The sequence below is a fragment of the Equus asinus genome, chromosome 4 (genome assembly GCF_041296235.1).
Source record: "Equus asinus isolate D_3611 breed Donkey chromosome 4, EquAss-T2T_v2, whole genome shotgun sequence".
NCBI classification, from domain to species: Eukaryota; Metazoa; Chordata; class Mammalia; order Perissodactyla; family Equidae; genus Equus; species Equus asinus.
In genome coordinates, this window is record NC_091793.1 from 64082944 (window position 1) to 64110709 (window position 27766).

General features: G+C 34.1%; 1 pseudogene; it reads left to right on the forward strand.

Annotated features, from left to right (window-relative positions):
• The first annotated feature begins 1172 nt into the window (after nt 1-1172).
• The window catches only part of LOC106839111 (sorting nexin-19 pseudogene), a 114485-nt pseudogene continuing 87891 nt past the window's right edge, over nt 1173-27766 (forward strand).

Below are 27766 nucleotides of genomic sequence, written 5' to 3' on the forward strand. Positions count from 1 at the left end.
TGCAAGCTACATATATGGCAAAGGACTAATATCTAGAGTACTTAAAAAAAATCAAAACTCAACATTAAGATTTCATTAAAAAATGGCTACACAATATGAACAGACATTTCAGTGAAGAGATTATACCAATGGGAAATAAGCACTTGAAAAGATGCTAAATATTACTAATCATTAGGGAAATGCAATTTACAGTAACCATGAGATATCACTACACATGTATCACTTTGGCTAAAATAAAAAATACTGACAACACCAAATGCTGACAATTATATGTATAAACTGGATCATTCACACATTGTTGGTGGGAATGAAAAATGGTACAGCGTCTCAGGAAAAGAGTGTGGCAATTTCTTATAAAACTGATATATAATTAACATATGAAATAGCAATTACACTCGAGCATTTATCCCAGAGAAATAAACAATTAAGTTTTGTGTTCATATAAAAACCTGTACATAAATGTTCATAACAGCATTATTCAGAATGGCAATAACTTGAAACAGCCCAGATATTCTTCAATGGGTAAAGTGTTAAACAAACTGCGGGAAATCCATACCATGGAATAATGCTCAGAAATAAAAAAGAAATAGCTATCGATAACCTCAACAACTTGGATAAATCTCCAAAGAATTAAGCTGAATGAGAAAAGCCAGTCCAAAAAGTACATCCTGTATGATTTCATTTATGTAACATTCTTGAAATTATAAAATAGCAAAAATGTGTAACAAATCAGTGGTTGTCAGGAGTAAGGAGAGAGTGGTCAGGGGAGAAAAGTGGATGTGGCTGTCCCAGGGCCACAGGAAGGATCCTCTCTGTTGTAGATAAGCTGCATATTGTGACTGTGTCAACTTCAATATACTAATTTTCATATTATATTATTGTTTTACAAGATATTACCACTGGACAAAACTCTTAAAACGGGCATGTGATCTTTTCGTATTATTTCTGACAATTGCATGGGAATCTACAATTATCTCAAAATAAAAACTTAATAATAATAATAATGATATTACTGCTACCACTAATAAAAACACAGGATGCAGGGGGGTGTGCTGGCCCTGATTTTTTGTTCTTTGAGTGTGCAGTGAATGTTGAATAAAAATAAACGTAAGGTGAGATGTTTCTAGAGTAACACAGACAATTCCGTAAATTTATCAAGGTTCTTCAGCACCATGGACAGCGCACAGAAGCCCGGGTACATGATTCAGCCTTCACAGACTGCCACCTGGTTGAGTGCTCTAACCTCTTTGGAATTTAGTTTCTCTTTTGTGAAAGAATTATACACCTGCTCTTCACTTATCTGGGTAACACAAACCAAGGTATGTCTGCGTTCTAAACACCTGAGATTTCCTTGGCAATTAGATCTTTCCCATCTTCTTATCTTTTTAATGATTAAAAATATGTGTCTATTCATAATGGAGCAATAATATCTCAGGGAAGCTTGAGATATAATCTGAGACCCATGCTCCAAATTAGTTGAATATTTAGACGTTTCATATCTACATTAAACCAAGTGTTTAGGTAAAAAGTTGAAAAAAGTGTCTTCTCATAAATTCATTAATATCCATTTAATTTTAGGATTTTGGAGCTTAAAGAGATTTCAAAAATCATTTATCTTAAACTCTTCATTTTAAATGTGTGGGGACTGAAGTCAAAAGAGAATGATGACTGACCCGATACCACATGTATTTGATGGTCAGGTAAGATAGAGCAAGGCATGCTCTTGCATCAGGCAGGAAGCTCCACCATCTTGTATGTGCAACATCTGGAAAACATACCTATCTATATCACATGATAAGAGAGAGCACGGAGAACTGTACAACAATTCTTAAATGCTTTCCCTCAGAGCAGGCACAATTTGCTCCTTTTTCATTAGATAAAACACATCACAATGTCATTTTCTCTAATCCAAAGTGATAAATAACTTCAATCCCTATGTATCCTACTCTCAATGGATAGTGCAATCTCACTGGAAATGTGGATGATGCAAAAGACTGATTCTCACTATGAGTGACAAAACGTTATAAAGACAGAGTGAATCAATTCAAATTTATCTTACATTTAATTTATCTTTATATTTGGTCTGAAATAAACAATTGCATAATAGTGATTTGCTAAATTATACCAAGATTATTTCAAGAATGATTGTCTTTTATTGTCAAGCAAAATTCATCACTTCTTGACAAGTAAAGTTTTTAGTTTCTCATTGCATATAAAAGCCCCATTTCCCCATCCCAATATTCATACTCCACCAACATTTTCTGACTTCGGCTTCACATCTGCTATGCTAGTGACTCATCTGCCTGTAGCACAGTTTCTCAACTGCAGCACTGTTAACAATTTTGGCCTTGATAATTCGTTGTTTTGGGGGGCTGCTTCCTGCATTGTACGATATTTACCAGCATTCCTGGACTTGACCCAGAAGGTGCCAGTTAGCACTGCCCACCAGTTGTGGCAGCCAAAAATATCTCCAACATTGCAAAAAGTCTCTGGAGGGCAAAATGTCTCCCCAAAAACTCACACACACTGAGAACCTCTGGTCTACAGGTTATAAAGCCACCAGCTCCTTTCCTTTCTGTCTTTTGCTGTTTGAAAGCTCTTCTTTACTCAAAGTCTATCTGAAATTCCACCTTCTCTCAGTGGATATTAAGATCTCTCCTATTTCCTTACTTTTCTTATGAGAAAATTTCAGTTTACAATATTTTTTTGTTGACAAGGTGCTTTAACTTGTTCTACTTATTATAATACAATATTTCTATGAAACTTGAAAGAGAGGAATATAAACCTCCTTTTACTAATAAAAAAAATAATTCCCAGAGAAGTTAAGGTAGTACAACAGCATTGTGAACTGTAAGTGACAAACCATGTTTTCTAGCCTGGCACCGAGATACCATCCACAATATTAAGATGCCTTGCTAAGTCCATGGAATTTCTTCTGGTCTATTCCTTACCTTAGTCTTGTTTTCATTTATTTTTTATGGATCTTTATCTTGCTTCCATTAGAGAAGTACCTGAATTCCCTTAGTATCTTTTGATTTTTATACCAACATTTTCATGTAATATTCAAAAGTTTATGTTTATTGACTATCTATTTGAGGCCAGGAAGACGTGTAGGAGGCAATTTAGTTTTCACAGCAAAACCGTTTGACTAAACAACTTGTATTGGCCTTATTTTAGAGATGAGGAAACTGAGTCTCAGAAGTTAAGTGAATTACTTAAAGATGTGTGGCAGATATTTGAGAGGGTTTGAACTGTAGCCAGGCTGACTGAATCCACAGAATCTGTTCTGAACCACATCCACTAAACAACAAACATGAATTGTATATTGCATTAATTTAATTTCTATTGCATTAATTCAGGCATAATTGCATCAGGCCAAAGTACACCCAGTGGCCCACACAGAAATCAGTGCAGCCCTTCAGGGTGTGACCGACTCACCTTCTCATGTCTAACAGTCACGTCCCAATGGGAGCCTCTGGGACCCCAAGGTCATCAATCTGTGACTCTTTTATAATAAAGCACTTTTTAGGGGCCTTTACTCCAGTGATGTAATGCTACCCAATCTCTAGAAAAATGAGACAAGCAAAAGCAAACAAAAAGTGTATTCTCAGGAACATATATTTGGATATGATTCGAATCCTTTTTAATTGACTGGGTATATGTCACTGCATTTCCAGTTCTTGTCATGAGCCATCCTGCCAGTGGTGAGCTGGTTGTGATTCAAAACTCTTTCCTGGGTTCCTTGAAACCCTACCAGTGTGAGACCCCTTGTTCTGCCCTTGGGTTGGGATGCTTATTCCCCACCTAAATCCTTGGGTTCTGTGTACATAAAGATTCTCTATTCTATCTAAAAAATAGACTTACTAATTTAACAAAATCAATATCTTCCTCTGACCTCAAGATGAAAACATATTGTCTGACGGGGATCATGATAAGACAGAATATTTGAAATTAGAACTTTCCTGAAAGAGTAATTTCAACAGTCGCTATAATTATAGATGTTTGTTTTACAAGGTTGAATTAAGCCAATATATTCTAAACAGTCATAAATCCACTTTAGAAAATAAACTTTCTTAAAGGACTTTCACTTCATGTTGTAGTTATCAGGCCCAAACTATTTAATATTTCTGTATTAATTATCCTCTCTGTGACTTAATTTCCTTTTCTGTTAAACAGGAATTCTTGCCCATTCTGCATATGCCACAGGAATATATTTAGTATCCATGAGGCGGAGAAGAGCCTCCACTTCCATTTCTAAAAATACCCTTTCTGTTTGATGGAACTAACAGAATTATCTCAAAGTCTCTTCACAGTGTGAATTAATTCAATACCCAGAGCCTCTTTTTTCTTTAGGGGAGCTCTGGGGTGACCTGTGATCTTTCTCCTTCCCTTACTCTCTATCAAAGCTTTTCTGAATTTGTTCACACAGGAGAGTTCTGCAGGGCGGAGAATAATGAGCCTTGTTCTCTAATGCTCTTTAACCCAGTCACTGCCTCTCCCATATTCCTTGAGTGCTGCACAGACCTTGTGTCTTGGGGCCTCAGATCATCTTACTCTTTCCAATGCAGTGTGTGGGCTGCTGCCAGCACCCAGGTGGCAGTAGAGGCCTCAGCTGAAGCCAGCTGCCTTTGCTGATCCATTTTGACAAGCCTGAGGATGCAGCTGTCAGAGCCCCAGGATGGGCACTGAAGTTGGGGTGCATCTGAGAGCCCTGCTGACTAAGACAGGCTGCATGCTTGGGCCATCCTGGCCTGGGGTAGTTTCAAAGCCAACAAATTGCCTGGGCAATGTGGTCAGAGCAACACTATAGGTTGATCCAGTTCTGCTGCTATTTCTTCAGCAAGCATTTGCTTTCTTCCTATATATTACTATTTGCTTCAATTTCTATATAAATAATTTATAACTCTCCTACATTTACTAATCTCTATAAGGAATATCACAGTCTTTTTAGGGAAACTGCCTGATTAAGAAGAAAGAAAGGAAGAAGGAAAGGAAGGTGGAAGGAAGAGAGGGAAGTAGCTAGAGAGGAAGGGAGGAAGGGACTAGACACTCTTTCATGTCTTTATTCAAACCATTTATTAAGTAAATAAAATAGCTTAACAGAAGAATTTGTTTAAATATTAATTTGATAATAAAGTTCAATAAATTCTTTTGGTCATCTATTGTCTACAAAACAGAAGTCAAATGTCTGGTCAAAAACAGGATGCACATCAAATTCAGGACAGTGTATAGCTCTGGCTCCAGCCTTTCCCACAAACACTCCACCATCCAGCCTGCAAGTCTAAACATCTCTCCGTGTGCCCCATCCCAGAGCTCTGCTTTGTGCCTGTGAACAGTAACCTCTGTTCTTATAATGTGCTCCTCTGCCTATAGTGCCTGGCAAATAGCTCACCCTAAAAACTCAGTTCTAAAGTCATCTCTTCTGTGAAATAATGTCTCTTTCTAGAAACAGTTATTTTGTTTTTCACTCTTCCTTATACCCCTTCTCATACAGTTATTCATACAGCCATGGTAGATTGAATTCCATGTCTGATTCATTACTCTAGTGTAATAATAGTGTACGTTCACAGCCTTGCCACAGAGGATGTTATTCCTCAGCCCCACTACTTTGTGAGGCCATGAGACTTGCTTTGTCCAACAGGATGTTAAACATCATGTCAAAGGTACTTGTGTGGTTGAGTTTGCCCTTTCATGCTCTGTCTTCACCATGAGGAGACATACCCTAGATCATTTGCTACTGGCTGGCCCTTTAGCCCATGTCTCATACAGATGCAGAGCAGACCAAAACCTGACCTGCAGTCTGGAGCCAATCTCTGCTAAACCCAGCCTGGATCAGCTAAGCCCCAACTAACCCTCACATTGAGAAGTGAGAAAAATAAATAGATGCCGTGAAAATGCTTCAATATTTTGAGTATGTTAACGCAGCATTATTGTGGCAACACCTAAGTGATAAAATGTCTTTTATCAATTGAGAACTCAAGGTTGATACCTTATTTACCTATATCTTCATAAATTCCTGTTGATTGAATTAAAAAAGTAATTATGCTCATCTTCTGATGGATACAAAGGTGACAGCACATGTGCTATGCCGTCAAAAATCTGAATAGTCAGGTAGGACAGGTAAGATAAATGTATACCTGGCTAAAATATGCAGAAGAGTGTGACATGTCCTGAGACTGCTCCCAGTAAAATTTTATGGTTGACTAAGGAAGTTTTCATGACTATATGAAAAGCTTCTGAGCAGAGCTTTGTAGGAAGACAGAACTTCAGGAATCAGAAATAAAGTGGATACATTAAAGAAATGCAAATAGATGTTCTGGAAAAATGGAAGAGTTTCTATAGACAGATACCTGAAAAGATGCAAGGGTAGGCTCTCAATGAGATTTCTTCTTGTGCTAGTGGGTAGAACAAATAAAAGGTAGTATCATGAAATAAAGATTGAAATACCGATTGACAATCCCAGAATAACTAATTTCAAACCAAGAAATTTTGTTTTCCTTTATTAGACGATGGAGAGCAGTTTCAGGTTTCTGAGAAGGAGAGTGAACTCGTTTGTTATGTATTAAGATAAAAGATTTTTACACAGGCCGCATTACATTAGGCTAAAATTATGTGTGGAAAGTGGAACGGACATACAATTTCAAAGATAAAGATATTTAAAATTTCTAACTGATAAGGAAGAAGAGCATATTCACATTTATTTTAAATGGATGGTTATGGATAGCAAATCATTATGATATTTTGAATATACTGAACATATTTTTTTAAATAAGAACATTTTTTAATGTCATTTTTTACAGTGTGGATGTTACATCTATGCAACTTATTAAACTGTAGTTGAAACATTTTCGGTTTAAACCTTATTTGTGTAAGAGAAGACAGTACTAATCAAAAAATTAGGGGGTGGTAAAGCATAAAGTTTGAAAACCACCACTTGTCCTTTTTGCAAAGAGATCAAACGACATGAAATGATTTTCCTTGTCTTATCAATTCTGGAATTGCTATGTGAACAATGTAACCCCTTTTGCAATCTGCATTACCATGTTTAAGGTTATAGAAATTACTATATTCATTTGTTCACAGAACTTCTTCCTAGTTCTTTCTTTCAAACAATGCTTATGAATATCCAGGACAGGTAGTTTTCTGTGGTATGTAATCCAAGGAAAGATTTTAGAAGTGTATGAGTTCAACAGTTACTTAATCTAGCTATTTTTCTACAGGTGAAAATTACTTCAGGATTTTGGGGAGAAGAGAAATCTCTCTAACTCTTACCATGCTTAAAAGTTCATTGCAGTCCTAGAAATGTTGGTTGTTAATATTCTGCAATTTTGAATTTCTAGTTAAGGATGGGCTTTATAAAGTACAAGCAGAAAAGGCACATTTCAGAACCCAACATTAAGATTAATTTGATTAGTAAAGGGAATGAAGAGGAGAAATGACTGAGTGAGTGAGATAAGAGGAAGTTCCTGCAATAAACACGTTGAGAAATAGTGATTTGGGATAAAAATGGTTTAGGGAGTAGCAAAGAAAAAAATTAGGAATGCTATTTGATTCAATAACATTTTTAAAGGCATTATTATTTTTTTCCAACTGGTGTGTAGCATTCTTAAGAACTAAGATAATTCCATTTCCCCATAGATCAAGTCTTCAGTTATTGGGTAACTAAAATATGCTCTAGTTAATATCTCTGAAATGTAATTTCAGAGTAATTTTTCTAATGAAGAAGATATAAACCATATGTATGTGATTAAATACTATGTTCCAAACTATTTAAAAATATATTTATTTTTGAAATAGGACTATAGAAACATGTAGATAAGGAAAATCATCAGTAAAGCGACACAACAGATAAACACATCAAGAAAAAAGAAAGAAAATCCAGGGAACATAAGAACATTTAAAAATATCTAATTAGTATCTTCAGAATGATTCAAGATGATACTATGAATAGTAAAATAAAATTTAAAAAAAGGACAAAATGATCTGCTATGAAAAATCAACTGTCAGAATGAGAAAGTCTTGGTAATTAAAATCATGATTACTTGTATTAAAAAATTGCTAAGATTCATTCATCAAAAAAATCTCAAATTCTTTGAGACTTTGTTCTACTGATCACCAGACCCCTCTCCATCCCTCACTCCTACCCTCTTCAACCTCCACACTCCCACCTTCACTTTTGTCTCTAAGATGCTATTCACTCCTCTTGATTTTTTTACACTCCTACCTTTTGTAAAGTAGTATTCTCTTAGATTTCCTTCTATTTCTCCAATTTCACATTCTCTTTCCTGTTTGTAGTTAAACCTTATTTATCCTACTCACTATAAATGTTAACATTTTCCAACTTTATGTTCCAATTTTCTCTCTTTTAGTTATATCTTTTGTCTTTGTGTATCTTCAACATCAGGGTATATTAACTCACCAGGCCTATGTAGTAATTCAGTTTATGGGCATCTTGATTCCCTTTCTGGCCCACAAGACATCATGCTGACCCATCACATTGATGAAATTATCTGATTGAACTTGGCAAGCAGAAAGTAGCAACTCTTCCAGTCATATTGGTGAGATGTTTGCTTGTCAGAGAGTGGGAAATAAATTCCACAACAATTTAGGGGCCATCCACCTCAGTGAAATTTCTGGGGATCCAGAGGTGTAGGGCGTGTAAACATATCCCCTCTAAGGTGAAGGATAAATTGTTGCATCCGGCCCCTCCTAAAAGACAAAAAGAGGCACAACATCTAGTAGACCTCTTTGAATTTTGGAGACAATGTGTTTCTCATTTGGGTCTGCTGCTCTGACTCATTTACCAAGTAACTCAAACTTGATATATAATAGAGATGACTTCCATTTGGGCCATATGATCCACCAAGTTCAATGGTGCTTGAAGTGTCCGTGCAGATAGGGATGTTGTTTGGAGCTTTTCACAAGTCCCTGTAGGTGAATCACAGGAAAATCCCTTAGTATTTTGGAGCAAAGCCCTGAAAATCCTCTGTGGATAACTACTCTCTTTTGAGAAACCGCTTACGGACTGCTACTGGGCCTTAGTAGAGAGTGAACACTTAACCACTGGCCACCAAGTTACCATGAAATCTGAGCTCCCACTATGAATAGGGTGTTGTCTGATCCATAAAACCATAAATTTGTGTATGTACATCAGCACTCCATCAGCACTTGACCAGGCCTTGCACCAGTTAAATTATTTGAGGAAGTGGCACAAAGTCCCATGGCCCCAACTTATGATACATTGCCTTCTCTCTCTCAGCCAGCCCCTGTGGCCTCATGAGGAATTTTCCACAATCATTTAACAGAGGAAGAGAAAACTTGGGCTTGCTTTACAGATGGTTCTGCACAATATGCAGGCATCACCTGCAAGTGGTGCCCCTCTCTGGGACATCCCTGAAGGACAGTAGTGAAGGGAAATCCTCTCAGTACATAGAATTTTAAGTAGTGCACTTATTTTTTGTTTTTTTTTGGTTTTGCCTCAAGGGAGGGATGGGCAGAGATATGAGTTTGGTAGTGGCGGAAGAAGGTGAAAAAGGCCAAGCAGCTTCAGGAGGCCAAGGTCAGTTCATCAAGGAAGAGTCACTGACACTGGTTATTGGAAGCAGAAGTATACAGGCACTCAGGAAGAGTACACAGAAATCCCTTTATCAAAGGGAATTTGGACAGAGTAACGACAGTGTCTACACCAAGTACAAATCTTATTTTATTGTTTTTTCTGATAGTAACACAATCTATAAGATTTACTCTATTAAAAAATAAAAACACACTGATTTAATACAATATCTCTATCATATACCAAGCTGCCATATGTGTGGATTGATTTTACCTACTCGTTTTCTCTGTATCAAATGCCATACTGTTTTAATTACTGTAGGTTTAAAATGTCTGATAGCATCTATCATCAGGATATAGCCCTCACCTTGAAAATCATCTCATCAATTCTTGAGCCTCTAATTTTTCATATGAATGCAAAGATCAATTTCTCATTTTCAATAGACAAATGCTATTAGGATTTTAATAGGAATGACATTGGATTTGTAGATTAATTGACATCTTTATAGTACTGAGCCTTTCTTTTCATACACATTGCATACCGTTTCACTTATTCAGGTCTTCTTTTATTTTCTTCAACAGATTGCATCATCTTCTCTAAGAAATTCTTGTTTATAGCTTATGAGATTCGTTTTAAGTGCTTTACAATTTGGTTGCTATTTGAATTGTGCATTTTTTATAATTAGATTTTTATTTCCTTTGTGATTTTGTATAGAGATGTTATCAATTTTTATATGTTGATTTTTTGTAGCAATCCTGATGAACTTCTTGATTACTTCTAATAAATTATAAATTCTCATTTTTAATGTAAATAATTATATTATCTGTACATAAAGTAACGTAGCTTCTTCCTTCCCATTTTTATATCTATTTTTTTCACTACTATTTTCTTGACTGACATTCCAAAGTTTGAAATTAAATAGGTTTAGATTATTCCCTTCAATTTCCCCTTTGCTAAGGATAATTTTTACTGTGAATGGGTGTTGACTTTTGTCAAATTATTTTTATATACCTATTGAGATATTTGTGTAACTATTCTCCCTAAGGATGTTAACATGATTTTACATCAGGATGTTTTCAAATTTTAAACCACGATTTCCTGTTTCTTCAATGAATCTTACTTGGTTCTTTTTAAATTAATTAATTTGACATGATGATTGATTTACTAATTTGCTATTATGGTTTAAATTAGAAAACAAGCATTTGCTCTTGTTTTAAGTGAACTGATTTTGAAGGATAACAAACCTACAAAAAATTATACAAATTATTAGTAAACACATCTCACTGAATTTTCATCAAGAGAACACACCCATGCACTCATCACCCGGTTTCAAGAAACAGAACATTACCAGAAGCCCACGAGCTCCTTTTGATCTGCACTCCATTAACAGACCCTTCAAGCAGATCGCTATGCTTATTTTTAACATCATGTGTTAGTTTTACCTTCTTCTTTAACTTAGTAGAATCATAGTGCATGTTTTATTTCATTCCTGGTTTCTGATATTCACTCTTTCATTTCTAAGATTCATCCATTCCTGTACTTTGGAGACATAATTTGTTCACTCTCATTTTTGTCTGAATATACATTGAATGTGTATGTTTCAATTTAGTTATTTATTTTATTATGATGACCATTTGAATGGTACCTAGTTTTTGATCATTACTAATAATATAAACATTGCTGCTATATTCCTGTCTATTTTTCAATTAAATGTAAAATTTATATAGTTAAATGCACAGAACTTAAGCATTTTGTTCAGAGTTTTGACAAATATGTGTCCTATATAGCCAACATGCCAATTATGATATAGAACATTTTTGTTATTTCTGAAATTGTCTTGTGACTCTTTCAATCAATTCCCCCTCCCTATAGGTAGCCACTCTTCTGTTATGTACAAATATAGATAATTTTTGTCTTTATTTGAATCTCATATAAATGAAATCAGATTAGGTACTCTTGTGCCTGACTTTGTTCATTCTTCGTGTTTTGGAAATTCATCCATGTTATTACTTATGCAGTTGCTCATTTTTTTCCCATTGTTGAGTAGCATTCCATTGTGTTAATATGCCTCAGTTTAGTTACCCATTTTGTGCTTGAATGACATTTGGGTTGTTTCATTTTTTACTGTTATAAATAAGCCACTATCAAAATTATGGTTGTGTGATTTTGTGGGAATATACTTTCATTACCCTTGAGTACATTTAGGAAAGGGGGATATCTGGGTTGATATTGACTGAATGTTCTGTTTAATTTTGTAAAGTAGTTGTGCCTAATTTCTTCCTACCAGTAATGTCTGTGATTTCAAAATTCTCCATTTCTGTACCAATATTTGCTAATGTCAATGTTCTGAATTTTAATCTTTCTAACAGGTGTGAAAGGGTAAAGGACTGTGATTTTTAATTTAAATTTTCCTGAACACTAATGACGTTGAAGATATTTTTGTGTTTTTGTGATGCTTATGTCTTACATTGTGAAATGCCTGTTCCAGTATTTTGAACGTTTTTAACTGAGATTTTGTTTTTATATTGCTGATTTGTAAGAGTTCTCTCTCTCTCTCTCTTTCTTTCTCTCGCTTTCTCTCTCTCTCTATATATGCTATTTTTGGTGAGGAAGATCAGTCCTGAGCTGACAACTGTACCAATCTTCCTCTGTTTTGTTTGTGGGATGACACTACAGCATGGCTTTATTAAAGGTATGTAGGTCCATGCCTGAGATCCGAACCAGTGAACCTCGGGCAGCAGAAATGGAGCACGTGAACTTAACCACTAAGCCACTGTGCTGGCCCCTCTTTATGCATTTTTAATATAAGTCCTGTGTCAGAAATATATATGGCAATTATTTTACAGTGTCTTAATGAACAGACATTTTTATTCTGATAAAGTTTAATACATTATATCTTTGCTTTTATCATTAGGATCTTTTGTATTGATTCTAATAAATATTTTCCTACCTCAAGGTCACAAAGATATTCTATTATATTTTATACTAGAAAGTTTATAATCCTAGCTTTTACATTTAAGTTTGTAATCCATCACAAATTAATCTTTGTGAATGGTGTAAAGTAGAGGTTAAGCTTCATTATTTTTCCTACATTTATTTAGTTGTTCAATATCATATACTGAACATATTTCCCTCATTGATTTATCTTGGCACTTTTGTTGAAAATAAATTGATCTTACATGTGGGTCTGTTTGGGGACTCTCCGTTATGCTTCATTGATCTTAATTTCTATTTTTATATCACACCACAAAGTAGTCATTTGTAGTAAGTCATGTAATCAGATAGTCCACGTCCCCTTAAATTTCTTATTCTTTTTCTTCAATGTTTTGGCTCTCTTATATCTGCTGTATTTTCCTATGAATTTTTAGAATTATGTAGTTAATTGCTATCAAAAGCAAAGAAAAAAATCAAACAAACAACCATGCTGAATGTTGATAATTTTGCATTGAATCTAGGAAAAATTGCATCTTAATAAGTATATCTCTCCATTTATTTAGATCTTCGTAGTTACTTAAAATATTTTATTGTTTTCCAGGCAGAAATCTTACAAAACTTTTGCTAAATATATTTTAATACCCTTTTTCGGATATTATTATAAAGTGTGATTTTATTTTATTTTTCAATATTTTGCTAATAGTATAAAGACATAAAATTGGTTATTTTTAAACTTTCAGAGTTTATGCAGGAAGTCCCATTGAGTTTTTAAAAAATTGTAACAGCTTAATTGGGGAATGATGGGCATAAAATAAATTGCATATATATATATTTTTTTATTCTTCTCCCTAAAGCCCCCCAGTACATGGTTGTATATTCTAGTTGTAGGTCCTTTTGGTGCTGCTATGTGGGTTGCTGCCTCAGCATGGCTTGATGAGCAGTGCCATGTCAGCTCCCAGAATCTGAACCAGCGAAACCCTGGGCCACCCAAACAGAGAGCTAACTTCACTACTCTGCCATGGGGCTGGCCCCTGCACATAATTAACATGTACAATTTGTTAAGTTTTGATAGATGTATGCACTTATAAAACAATCACCAAATTACCCTTCCCCTAAGAGTTTCCTCACTCAAATTTCCATTCCCCGCTCCTTTCCCTCCCTGCCCCACTACTCCTTATCTACGGGTAACCACAGATCTACTTTTTGTCACTAGACATTAGTTTGTACTTCCTAAAATTTTTATGTGAATGGAATCAAACAATGTGCATTCTTTTTTAATTGTGCATCTTTCACTCACCGAATTATTTTGAGATTCATCTATATTATTGCATGTATCAGTAATCTTTCCTTTAGATTGCTAAGTAGTTTTTTGTTGTAAATATATATCACAATTTGTTTAGCCATTTAGCTATTGATGAACATTTGGTATGTTTCCAGTTTTTATCTAGAGCACATACAGCTGCTATGATTATTCATACAGAAGTCTTTGCATGAACATAAACTCAATTTCTCTTTGGTAAATAGTTAGGAGTGGAATAGCTGGATCCAACTGAACATATATATTTAACGTTTTAGGAGACAGCTAAGTTGTTTTTGACAGTGCTTGTAACATTTCTAACAGCAGTTCATAAGAGTTCCCGTTCTTCCACATCCTCATCAACATGAAGTTTAGCCATTCTAATAGGTCTGTAATGGTATCTCATTTGTTGTTTTAATTCACATCTTCTTAATACTAATGATGTTGAGCACTTTTCTTGTGTTAATTTGCCATCTATACCTCATTTTATTGTGCTTCCCTTTTTGCACTTTACAGATACTACATTTTCTACAAATTGAAAGCTGTGGAAACCCTACATCCAGCAAGTCTATTGGCGCAATTTTTCCAACAGCATTTGCTCACTTGGTGTCTCTGTGTCACATTTTGGTAATTCCCACAGTATTTCAAACTTTTTCATTCTTATTATACTTGTTATGGTGATCTGTGATTGGTGATCTTTGATGTTACTATTGTAACTGTTTTGCGGTGCCACAAACCACTCCCAAATAAGACGATGAACTTAATTGATAAATGTTGTTTGTTTTCTGACTGCTCCACCAACCGACAGGTCCCCTGTCTCTCTCCCTCTCTTTGGGTCTCCCTATTCCCTGAGACACAACAATATTGAAAATAGGCCAATTAATAACCCGCTACAATGGCCTCTAAGTGTTCAAGTGAAAGGAAGAATCACACATCTCTCACTTCAAATCAAAAGCTAGAAATGATTAAGCTTAGTAAGAAAGGCATGTGGGAAACTGAGATAGGCCAATGGTAAGGTCTTGTGCCAAAAAATTAGCAAAGTTGTGAATGCAAAGGAAAAGTTTCTGAATGACATTAAAAGTGCTACTCCAGTGAACACACAAATAAAAAAGCAAAACAGCTTTATTGCAGATATGGATAAAATTTTAGTGGTCTTGCTAGAAGACCAAAAGATCCACAACGTTCCCTTAAGACAAAACCTACTCCAGAGGGAGGCCCTAGCTCCCTTCAATTCTATGAAGGCTGAGAGAGTTTAGGAAGCTGCAGAACAAAAGTTTGAAGTTAGCAGTGGTTGGCTGATGAAGTTTAAGGAAAGAAGGCATCTCCTTCACACAAAAGTACAAGGTAAAGCAGCAAGTGCTGATATGGAAGCTGCAGCAGGTTACCCAGAAAATTTAGCTAAGGATAATTAAGTTGGCTCCATTAATCAACCAATTTTCAATGCAGACAGAACAGTTTTTATATTGGAAGAAGATGTCATAAAGGACTTTCATAGCTAGAGAGGAGAAGTCAATGCCTGGATTCAAAGCTTTCAAGAAAATGCTGACTCTCTTGTTGGGGGCTAATACAGCTGGTGACTAAAGCTGAAGCCAATGCTCATTTCTCATTCTGAAAATCCGGAGTCACTTAAGAATTATGCGAAATTTACTTTGCCTGTGCTCTATAAATGGAACAACAAAGGCTGGATGACAGCACATCTGTTTACAACATGGGGTACTGAATAGTTTAAGCTCAATGTTGAGACTTACTGCATAGGAAAAAAAAGATTCTTTTAAAATTATTAATGCTCATTGACAATGTGCTTGTTACCCAAGAACTCTGATGAAGATGTATAATGAGATTAATGTTGTTTTAATGCCTGCTAAAACAATATTCATTCTGCAGCCCGTGGATCAAGGAGTAATTTCAACTTTCAAGTATTATTATTTAAGAAATACATTTTGCAAGACTATAGCTGCCATAGACAGTGATTCCTCTGATGGGTCTTGGCAAAGTTAATTGAAAACCTTCTGGAAAGGATTCACCATTCTAGACGCTGTTAAGAATCTGATTCATAGGAAGAGGTCAAAATATCAACATTAGCAAGTGTTTGGAAGAAGTTGATTCCAACCCTCCTGGATGACTTTGAGGGATTCAAAACTTCAGTGGAGAAAGTAACCTCAGATGTGGTAGAAATGTAGCAAGAGAACTAGAATCAGAAGTGGAGCCTGAAGATGTGACCAAATTGCTGCAATCTCATAAAATTTCAATGGATGAGTTGCTTCTTATGGATGAGCAAGGAAAGTGGTTTCTTGAGATGAAACCTACTCCTGGTGAAGATGCTGTGAAGACTGTTGAAAGGACAACAAAGGATTTAAAATATGACATAAACTTAGTTGATAAAGCAGCAGCAGGATTTGAGAGGATTGACTCTAGTTTTGAGAAAAGTTCTATTGTGGGTAAAATGCTGTCAAATGGCATTGCGTGCTTCAGACAAATTGTTCATGAAAGGAGGAGCCAATTGATGCAGCCAACTTCATTCTTGCCTTATTTTAAGAAATTGACACAGCCACCCCAACCTTCAGCAACCACCATCCTAATCAGTCAGCAGCCATCAACATAGAAGCAAGACCCTCCACCAGCAAAAAGGTTACAATTCATTGAAGGCCCAGATGATGGTTTGCACTTTTTAGCAATAAAATATTTTGTAATTAAGGTTTGTACATTATTCTTTTAGACATAATGCTATCCTATACTGAATAGTCTATGGTTTAGTTTAAACATAACTTTTATATGTACTGGGAAAGCAAAAAAATTGTATGACTCCTTTTATTGCAATATGTGTTTTATTGTGGTGGTCTGGAACCAAACCTGCAATATCTCCAAGGTATACCTGTATATCTTCTTTGGTGAGATGTCTATTCAAACATTTTAGCTGTTTTTTTTTTCTTCTATTAATTGGATTCTTTGTTCCTTTTATTGTAGAACTGTTTTTAGAAGACCAAATCTAAGTATTTGGTGTATCCACTGCTATTGATCTGTTGCTTATGAGGCATCTCAGTGGACGGTTAGGGGATATAGGTATGTCTACCTACACATTTATGCGTTGTGAACACATTTACATCTTATAATATCTATCTGTCTATGTTGAAAACCAAGAATTCATAATGGTATCTATAATTCCAATTCAACTGCACTGGATTCATTCTAAGTTTGTTATTTTTTCCTCTTTTTTATTTTCTATGTCTTTAACTTTATAATCAATATTGAGAAGCTTGGATTCCATTATCCTTAATATATTAACTTATTTTCAATCTCCTTATATGTAGACAATCTCCTCATCACAGCCACTGCTCCTGTCCTCCATGTGAATGCTCTTTTCATTCCACATTTGCTCTGACCCATACAGGGATTCCATCCCCCTAATAATCTCCTTAACCCAGTCAGAATTAAACACACACACCACGGGGGCACTGATTATCTAGATCAGGCTGTACAACCTCACCTCTATGCTCGCTCCTTACTGTGTCAGGCTCTGATACCCAGCTATGGGCCATCATACTCTACTCCCAACCTCTTTCTGCAAGTGAGGATATATACCTTCATTGGCCCTATCTGAAGGCATTCAGAAAAAAAAATCAGGATTCAAAAGAAAATAAAATAAATGGAAGGGATTGCAAGAGGAAGTGGAAGTAGAAAAGGAAGAAATTTACCTCATTTCTTAAAATAGAAAGTTATATCATGGTATTTGAAAGCTATAAATTGTCTTGAGCTCTGTTATTTCTTCTGTCTACAAATTTTGTTATGCTGTAGTTTTATTATCATTCAGTTCAAAATATATTCTAGTTTCCCTTGTCGTTTCTTCTTTGAAAATTCAAATGTTTGTAAAGGTTTAATTTATAAATACATTTGTAATCAATTCCTGACTATTTCAAATATTTCTGGATATATTATTATTCATTACCAATTTTATTCCACTAGGGTCAAGAACACTCTCTGTATTATTTCTCAAGTGTGAACTTTACTAAAACTTATGACATAGCCCAGAACATGGACTATATTAGTGAGAGTTCCATGTATTCTTGAAAACAATGTTATTCAGCACTTGCTGGGTGTAATGTTCTGTAAATGTCAAGTAGGTAAATTTGGAGGATAGTGTTGTTTATATCTTTTCTCTTTACTTATTCATTTTAGTGCTCTGCATCTCAAGTGCTGGGAGAGGTGGAGAGCTAAAGTTTCCACTTACATTGTAGATATGTTTAATTATTCCATTGTTATATTAATTGTTTGTTTCTCTTATTTTTTTAAATGTTTTAATTTGTTTTGATTTTTTGCTTCATGTATTTAGAAGCTCTGTTGTTAGGTTCAGACATATTTAAGATTATGTTTTATTTTTGAATTGACTGTTTTCAATAAAACAGTGTCCCTATTTATCTTTGGCAATACCCCTTGTCTTGTAATATATTCTGTCTGAATTAACTGCTTTAAGCTTGATGTTTGCACTTTACATCATTTTCCACCATGTCGTTTGCAAGCTATTTAAAGACGGAGATATATCTGTGTCTTTGTTGTAATCTTACAACACTTATCTTTTAATCAGAGTGCTTATTTTTAAGATTTAATGCAGTCACTAAAATGCTTTGTTTAAATCTACCATCATTCTATTTGTTTTATTGTTTTTCCATCTGTTTTGCTGTTGTTCTTTTGGCTGTTATTTATGTGTTTCTTTATTCCTTCAATCATTTGCATACTTGACACTTTTTAGTATTTAATTTTATTTTCTATACCTCTTTGCATTACTCTTATTTTTGAGTGTTCATTCTATGAATTACAAGAAACATTCTTAATTATAATCAGCATCCTTAATTAATTATAGTCTACACAAAATTAACACTGTATACCTGTCTTAGTTATTTAGTTTGGCATAAAAAGTTGCTCCAAATCTGAGCATTTTAATACATCTGAGGCCAGCCTGGTGGCATGGACCTACACACCTCTCATCAAGCCATGCTGTGGTGGCATCCCACATAGAAGAACTAGAAGGACTTACAACTAGGACATACAACTGTGTGCTGGGGCTTTGGGGAGAAAAACAAGAGGAAGATTGGCAACATATGTTAGCTCAGGGCCAATCTTGCACATCAAAAAGCATACCCTTAAGAAAATAAAAATAAAATAACACATCTTTATTATCTCAAAATTTGTGTAGATTTAGCAGCTAGGCATAACTTGCCTAGTTCCTTTGCTTCACAGTCTCTTGGGGAGCTCAAGGATGTCATCCTGGGATGTAGTAATCTCAAGGCCAGGTGGGGGAAGGATCTGCTTCCAAGCTCAGTCACATGGTTGTAGGCTGGATTCAGTTCTTTGCAGGTTGTTGGACTCAGAGCATTCTTCCTCACTTCTTGCCCAAATATTTCATTCAAATTCCCTCAACTCTTGGCATGTTTATCCCTCAAACATGACAGTTTGTTACATGAAAGGGGACAAGCCAAGAAGACACAGTAAAAAAAAAATGAGTAAAGGAGAGAGAGAGAGGTGGAAGTCACCATCATTTGTAACCTAATCTTGGAAGTGACATTCAGCATTTACCATATCATACTCATTACAAACAAGTCACTAGGTCCAGTGCACACTTAAGAGGTGGAGATTACACAAGTGCATGAGCACCATGAGATGGGACCATGGGGAGCCATTTTACAACACTACCTACAATTGCCTCTGTCTTTAATGTAAGATATCATAACAGCATGATTTCCTTTATTATTTCTTCAAAATTTATGCTATTGTAGTCACATTTTAATTATAGGTAAATTATAAATTTCTCAATGGATACAAAAGTATTTTGCACATCCACACATATTAGCATTTCTGGTGCACTTTGTTCATTCCTGCGGATTCACATGTTTTTCTAGTAATATCTCACTTCAACTAGAACTTTTATAGACGTTTCTTGTTTAGATCTGCTGTTACCAAATTTCCCCAGCTTTTGCTTCTCTCAATATAATTTTATTTTGAAGAATATTTTCACTGGATGTGGAATTCTGCATTAAAGTTTTTTTTCTTTTAGCAGTTTAAGATGCTGTTCTATTATTTGTGTTTTTTTCAGATGAGAAATGTGCCATTACTATACTTTTTTTTCTGCTGTCTATTTCTGTTTTTCTATTTTTATTTTTCTTTTTGACTTTATAGTTTTTTTGATTATGATGTGCTTAATTTTGATTTTCTCTGTATTTCTCTTTCTTGAGGCTTCTTTTATATATGGATTCATACATTTTATCAAATTTGAACCAGTTAATCATTCTTATTTTACATCATATTCCCAATTCATCTTTTTTCCTATTTCCAAATGCACGTATGTTAGGCCACTTGATATTGTCTTAAAGATCACTGTGTTTGTTTTTTCTGTTCACTTTTATTTGTTTTTATTTTCTAATTGGGTGATTTCCATTGACCTGCCTTCAAATTCACTAACCTTTTCTCCTTCAGTCTCTAGTATGCTATTACCCATCCACTGAATTACTTGTTTAAGATATTGTACTTTGAAGTGATGTAATCTCTGTTGTATCTTTCTCATAGTTTCCATTTCTTGTATGATATTCCTTATGTGCTCAATTTTTAAGTCTCTTTGTCACTATAAATCATTAACAATATTTATATTAGCTTTTTAAAAGTCCTTCTTTGTTAAATCCAGCATCTATATTACTTCAGGATCTTTTCATAATGATTTTTTTCTTGGTTATGTGTCATATATACTTACTTCTTTTGATGCCTTGCAATTTATAATTTATGTTGGACCTTATGGATGATAGGGAATCTGGACTTTGTTGTTTTGATTTATAGAGCATTGTATTTCATTCAAATGGGGAATAAATAATTGGCAGATTTTCTTGATCCTGTAGACTTTGTTATAGTCTTTGTTAGGGTTGGCCAATTTCTGTTTTTCCCATATTCCTAGAACATAGTACTTCCTCTAGGCTGTACTTCTTTAAGATTTGACCTTTTTAGATGTTCAAGTGATGCTGGAAATGCATTGTAATGTGTTTCCTCCTTGGTTTGGCTTAGTTTCCAACATTTCTGGGCAATGCAGATCTTTGGAATTTTCATTTATTTCTCAACCACACTGAAGTTAAGCTTTGCCTGGTTTAATGGAATCTTGTTTAGTACATTTTCAGCTGAGCCTTTCAGCAAGGAACTGTGAGGAAACCACAAACAAACTTTGGGAGCTCTTCACATGTGCATCTCCCACCTATTCAGTACTCTGCCCCTCAAATTTCATCTTCTTCAATAGCTCCAAAGTCTGATCTCTGTCCACTATGCTCAATGAGACTTCCATGCTCTTCTTAGTCTCAATTTCTTTTAACCATTGTCCAGAAATTGCCCCCAGGTAGACAGTTTGAGTTAATATGGTGCCAACTTGTATATTTCCTTCTCTCAAGGATTAGTCACGCTCTGTTTGTTATTTGATGCTTGAAAATGAGTGTCTCAATTCTTTTTATTTTTAATTATCTTTGGCAGTAGAGTAAATCTGGTAGTATTTATTTCATCATGGCCAGAAGCTCAAGTGAATTTTGTCTAGTTTTGATTTAAAGGTTATGCTAATTTCATATAAAAATTAGATAGCTTTCTCTCATCTTATTTTATGCATGCTCTTTTTAATATAAGAATTATAAATTCTATTAATTTTTCTAAAATGAATCTATAGCTATTTTAATCTGATAATTTTTACTGCAAAATTTTTTATTGTAGAAGTTTGTCTAATGGTCATTATTCTCTTCAGATTTTAAACATATTATAAAGCCATTTATGCTAATAGTAAGTTACATTTTTATAAAAATCTTATTTTGTCTAAGTTTTGAAAATTATAAGCACAACGTTGTTTAAAGGATTTTATTCTATGGGGTTTGGATTTAAAAAGAAAATAATTAGTTAAGCAATGGATGAAGCATGTTAGCAAGTTTAATTTTTGTTAAGAACAAATCCATGTAAAAACATTTAGGTTTGGCATTCCTTATTCTTATAGATAGTTCTTTTCCAAACATGACCACAGGCAATGGAAGTCCTCTTTGCAATGTCACCTTTAGAATCTACTGTTCCCACGTATTATCCTATTACGTTGTATTAAGGCTACATCTCCTCACTACACAAACATCATAAATTCTCTTTCAGTTCTTCACAATCACCCCTTCTCAGTTTGAATGCTGGTTTTAGTAAAAGCATGTAATATCACACAGACATTTAAAATTTTTTAGACATAGGTTAAAAGTATAATGTGAGTGGGTCAATGGATTTTTAAAATGTGTAATTATTATCGTCTTCTCCGCGGTCAATCACTCTCAAAGTAATTGGTTTAGCTTCACTTGATACCTCATTGATCCACTCTGTATGGCAAACTGATAGTGAGCAATGTAAGATTCAATTTTTTTCCTAATGAAAGTTTGCCTTAGTTTTGTACTTTGAATGTCTCTGTTGTTCTCTGATTTTTAGTTCTTATTTCAAGCATTCCTCAAAATATTACTTATTTTCCAGTGCAAATGAACTGCAGGCACTCAAGTTCATGAGTTCTACCAATTCGATTTTTGATGAACTAACAGATCTATTTTACCCTGTTTTAGAAATTTATATCCAGCAATAATAATGTCTAGTCACTTTGGGAAAAAATCCATTCCCCCATGCTCAGCCAGAACACTACCTTGTTTTTCCAACTTTGGGCCAACTGCCATAGCCTCCACTCACTTTTACGCAATCTGCTATCAACTCTAAATCCAAGATATTGTTTTAGCATCATCTAAATCAGGCATGGAAGAGACTCCAGGTACAATTCATTGTGCGGCAAAATTCCTCTTCATCTGTGAAGCTGTAAAACTAGACAGTAAGTTATCCTCTTTCAAAACACAACTCTGGGAAAGGCATTGGATAAACATTCCTATTCTAAAAGGGAGAAATTGGAGGAAAGGGGTCATGGGTCCCAAGCAAGTTTGAAACCTAACAGGGCAAATTTCATTGTATTTTTAGGCTTGCGAATAATCCTCTTTGGCTCAAGATCTGTCCTCAAAGCCCACTAACAAATCTATTGGAGCTAAAGAAATAATTCAGCAAAGTTGCACAATACAATATCAACACAGAAAATCAGTAGTATTTCTATATATGAATAATGACAATCTCAAAATGTAATTAAGAAAACAATTTTATTTATTGTAACATCAAATGTAATAAAATACTTAGAAGGGCCAGCCTGATGGCGTAGTGGTTAAATTTACACTCTATGCTTTGGTGGCCAGGGGTGTGAAGGTTCGGATCCCAGGAGGGGATATAGCACTGCTCGTCAGGCCAAACTGTAGTGCCATCAGGCATAAAATAGAGGAAGATTGGCACAGATGTTAGCTGAGCAACAATCTTCCTCAAGCAAAAAGAGGAAGATTTGCAACAGATGTTAGCTCAAAGCCAATCTTCCTCACACACATACATACACTCAAAATACTTAGAAATTAAACTGAGGAGGCATAAGATTTGCACACTAAAAATTACACAAAACTCTGCTAAAGAAATTAAAGAAAACCAAAATAAATGAAAGTATGTTGCATGATCATGGATTGGAAGACTTAATCTTGTTGAATGACAATACTCGCCAAAGTGATCTCCAGATTCCACATATCTGTTAAAAATCCCAAGGTCTTTTTTCTTTAGCTGAAATAAAAAAGCTACTCTTAAAATTCATATGTATTTAAAAGGACCAGAATAGCCTAAATAATCATGAAAAAGATTTACAACGTTTGAAAACTCACTCTGTCTGATTTCCAAACTTACTACAAAGCTACAATAATCAAGACAGTGTTATCGCTGTCATGAGGTTAGAATTATAGATCACTGGAAGAGAACTGAGTGCCTAGAAATGAACCTACTTATCTATGGCCAGTTGATTTTTGAATTGCATGCAAAGACCATTAAATGGGGAGAGAATAGTCACTTCAACAATTGGTGCTAAGAAACCTAATTTTTACAAGTAAAGTAATGACTGGACCATTGCATTACACCATAAACAAAAACTAACTCAAAATATATCAACAGTCTAAATATAAGACACAAAATATAGAAAATCCTTAAGAAGAAAACATGAAAGTAAATCTTCATAACTTTCAATTTAGCAATGGGTTATTACATATGACACCAAGAGAATGAGCAATGAAAGAAAAAATACATAAATTGGACTTCATCAAAATTAAAAAACTTTTGACCATCAAAGGACATTATCAAGAGAATAAAATGATATTCTACAGAATGGTAGGAAATACTTGCAATCATAAGCATCTGGTATCCAGAATATATGAGTACTTCTCACAAGTCAACAACAAAAAGCCAAAACATTCAATTCAAAAATGGACAAAAGGACTTGAAAATACCTTTCTTCAAAAAAGTTATACAAATGCCAGCCAACAATCACATGAATAGAATCACACGAATATCAGTGTCATTAGTCATTAGAGAAATACAAATAAAAACCACAATGATGTACCATTTCAGACACACCAGGATGCCCACATTAAATTAAAAAAATAAAAATATCACATGCTAGTAAGGGTGTGGAGAAATTTGAACTCTTGTGCATTGCTAACGGGATTATAAAATGTTGTAGTCCTGTGGAAACAGTTTGTCAGTTCCTCCATAAGTTTAACATAGAATTATTAAATGATCCATGAAATTCACTGAAAATAATTGAAAACAGATACTCAAACAAAAACTTGTACATGAATTTTCATAAAACACACTCACAATAGCCAGAATTCATAAAAGCCAAAAAAAACCCCACAAATATCCAACTGATAAATTTATTTAAAATACGTGGTATATTGCTACCATCTGATAATATTGAGCCATGTAAATCAATGAAGTAGTGATATATGCTAAAGCATGGATTATCTTTAAAAACATTATGCCAAGTAAAACATGCAAGACACAAAAGCCCCAAAATTGTGGACTTATATAAATGGATACCATTTATATAAAACATACAGAATGGGAAAACTTATCGAGATAGGAAGATTAGCGTTTTCCACTGACTGGGGATGTTGGGGATATGGAACGACTGCTTAATAGGTACTGCATTTCCTTTTGGCATGAGGAAAAAGTTCTGGAACTTTGTAGTGGTAATAGTTGCACAATATTTTGAAAAAACTTAATACCATTGAGATATACTTCATTAAATTATTAAAATGGTAAATTTTATGTTATGTGTATTTTACCACAGTAAAAAATATATGTAAAGAAATTAGAAAATCCTCAACATAGTTGAAATTATCAGCATAAAACTAAATGATCAAAGAAGAAGAAATAAGAAGCAAAGTTAGAAAATATTGTCAACTGAATAATAATCAAATTACAACTTAAGATTTTTAAGATGGGTTTAAAGCAATATTTAAAGGAAAATGTGTATCTCTGAATATATATTATAAAAATGAGAAAAGTTAAAAAGCAACAACATAAATTTCTATATCAAAATACAAAAAAAGAACAACAAATTAAAACCAAAGAAATGATCAGAAAGAAAATAATAAAAGTGAGACAAGAAATCAAGAAAATATATAATACACAAAAATAGAGAAAATGAAGAAAGCCAAAATTGGTTCTTTGAAAAAAATTATTAAAACTGATAAATCCTTAGCAATCCTCATCCAGGGAAAAAATAGAGAAACTTTGTATTATCTACAGTAGAATGAAAGAAAGGACATTACTACAGATCTTCCAAAATTACACCATTATGTTTGATGATTTTTCTGAAATGGAAAAATTCCCTGATGATACATTGAAAGAAAACACAAGCAAAAATAAATAAAAAATCTGTATAATTCTAAATTTTAGAAGAAATCAATTCCATAATTAAAATTTATCTATTCAGAAAGAGATGTTTTCATTGGTAAATTCTTCCAAAATTTGAGAAAATAATCTCATTCTATCAAAAACTCTTCTAGAGAATAGAAATACACAATTTTCAATTTATTTTACGAGACCAGCGTAAACTTGATACCAAAAACTTATGGAGATATTACAAAGAAGAAAAAGTATAAACCCATATCTCCCACGAAAATAAATGAAAAAAAAATTGTATCAAATATGAGCAATACTGATGCAATGATATATTAAAAGAAAGATCATATATTACTAACTAGTGGAAATCTTTTCAAGAGTACTGATGGTTTAGCATTTGAATATTAATCAATTAAATGCAAAAACATAGAGAAGAAAAGAGACAAATCCTATGAACATTTCAATAGATGCATAAAACATTTTGATAAAATCCATAACCACTTGTTTATCATAAAAATGTTTTGTATACCTATCGATAGGTGAAGAGTCCTGTAATTGGATAAAATATCTAGAAATAATATAAAGCAAAAATTACAGGTATAGTGAAATATTGAATATTGTTTCCATAGAGGCAAAACAAGGATATTCATATGAAAACTTGCATTCAATGTTTTATGAGCCACCATGGCCAGTACAATATGAAGATAAAAAGCAAAAGAAAAATTATAAAGTATTAAGTGATAAAATAAGAAATTGTCATTACTGGAAGATGCTATAATTATGTAGAAATAGTTGCACCCTGAAAAACTCACAAATAAATTGTTAGATATAATAAATGAATTTAGCAATTAGTTAATATACAAATGTGTTCAATATACAAAAGTCAATTTCATCTGTATATATCAGAAATTCAATTAAAAATGAAATTAAAATATATCTCATATATTTGCTAGCAAGAAATATAAATTGTTTAACAAAAGTGGTGCAAGAAATCTACATAGAACACATTGCTAATATCATTTTCAAGTATCTTAATAGATAGAAAATAATGCGTGTTTCTAGATTGGGAATTTAACAATTGCTAAGATTTCAATTTTCAAAACACAATCCTTATAGAAATGCCAGATTTTTTTTTTGCAAAAATCGACAAATGATTCTACAATTCATATGGAAATGTAAATACTGAAGATTAGCTAATGCAGGTCTTTTTGTTTTTGTTTTTGTTTTTGTTTTGAGGAAGATTAGCCCTGAGCTAACTACTGTCAATCCTCCTCTTTTTGCTGAGGAAGAGTGGCCCTGAGCTAACATCCATGCCCATCTTCCTCTACTTTATATGTGGGATGCCTACCACAGCATGGCTTTTGCCAGGCGGTGCCATGTCCGCATCCATGATACAAACTGGTGAACCCAGGGCCACCAAGAATCGGAACATGTGAACTTAAGTGCTGTGCCACTGGGATGGCCCCACTAATGCAATTTTGAAGAAGGATAAAACTAGAAGTCTTAGTCTATCAGATATCAAGACATTACAAATTTACATTAATAAAACCATATATTGATAAAAATGAAAAGAACAAATAATAAAAATGGGAATTAGCAATCAAGAATTTGATTCCAAGTGTTGGCTATTGTTTATAATGATGCAACCTAGGTGCCCATCAAGGGACAAATGGATAAAGAAGATGCGTATTTATACACAATGGAATACTACTCAGTCATAAGAAGTGATGAAATGCAGCCATTTGTGACAACATGGATGGTCCTTGAGGGTGTTATGCTGAGTGAAATTAGTCAGAGGGAGAAAGTCAAATATGGTATGATCTCACTCATAAGTAGAAGATAAAAACAACAACAACAAACACATAGCATTGGCTATTGGATTGGTGGTTACCACAGGGGAAGAGGTGGCTGAGGGCAAAAGAGGTGATTAGGCTCACATGTGAGTGGATGGACTATAATTAGTTTTTGTGTGGTGAACATGATGTAATCCACACAGAATTTGAAATATATTATGATGTACATCTGAAAGCTATATAATGTTATAATCCAATGTTACTGCAATTAAAAAAATTTTTAAAAAAAGAAATTGATCCCATATATGCTCAGTCATTTGCCGTACCATTTCAATGTCAAGAGAAGTCTTTGTAAAAAATTGTGGCAAGTCAATTGGATATCTGTATGAAAAAAAACGTATCTTAATTCCA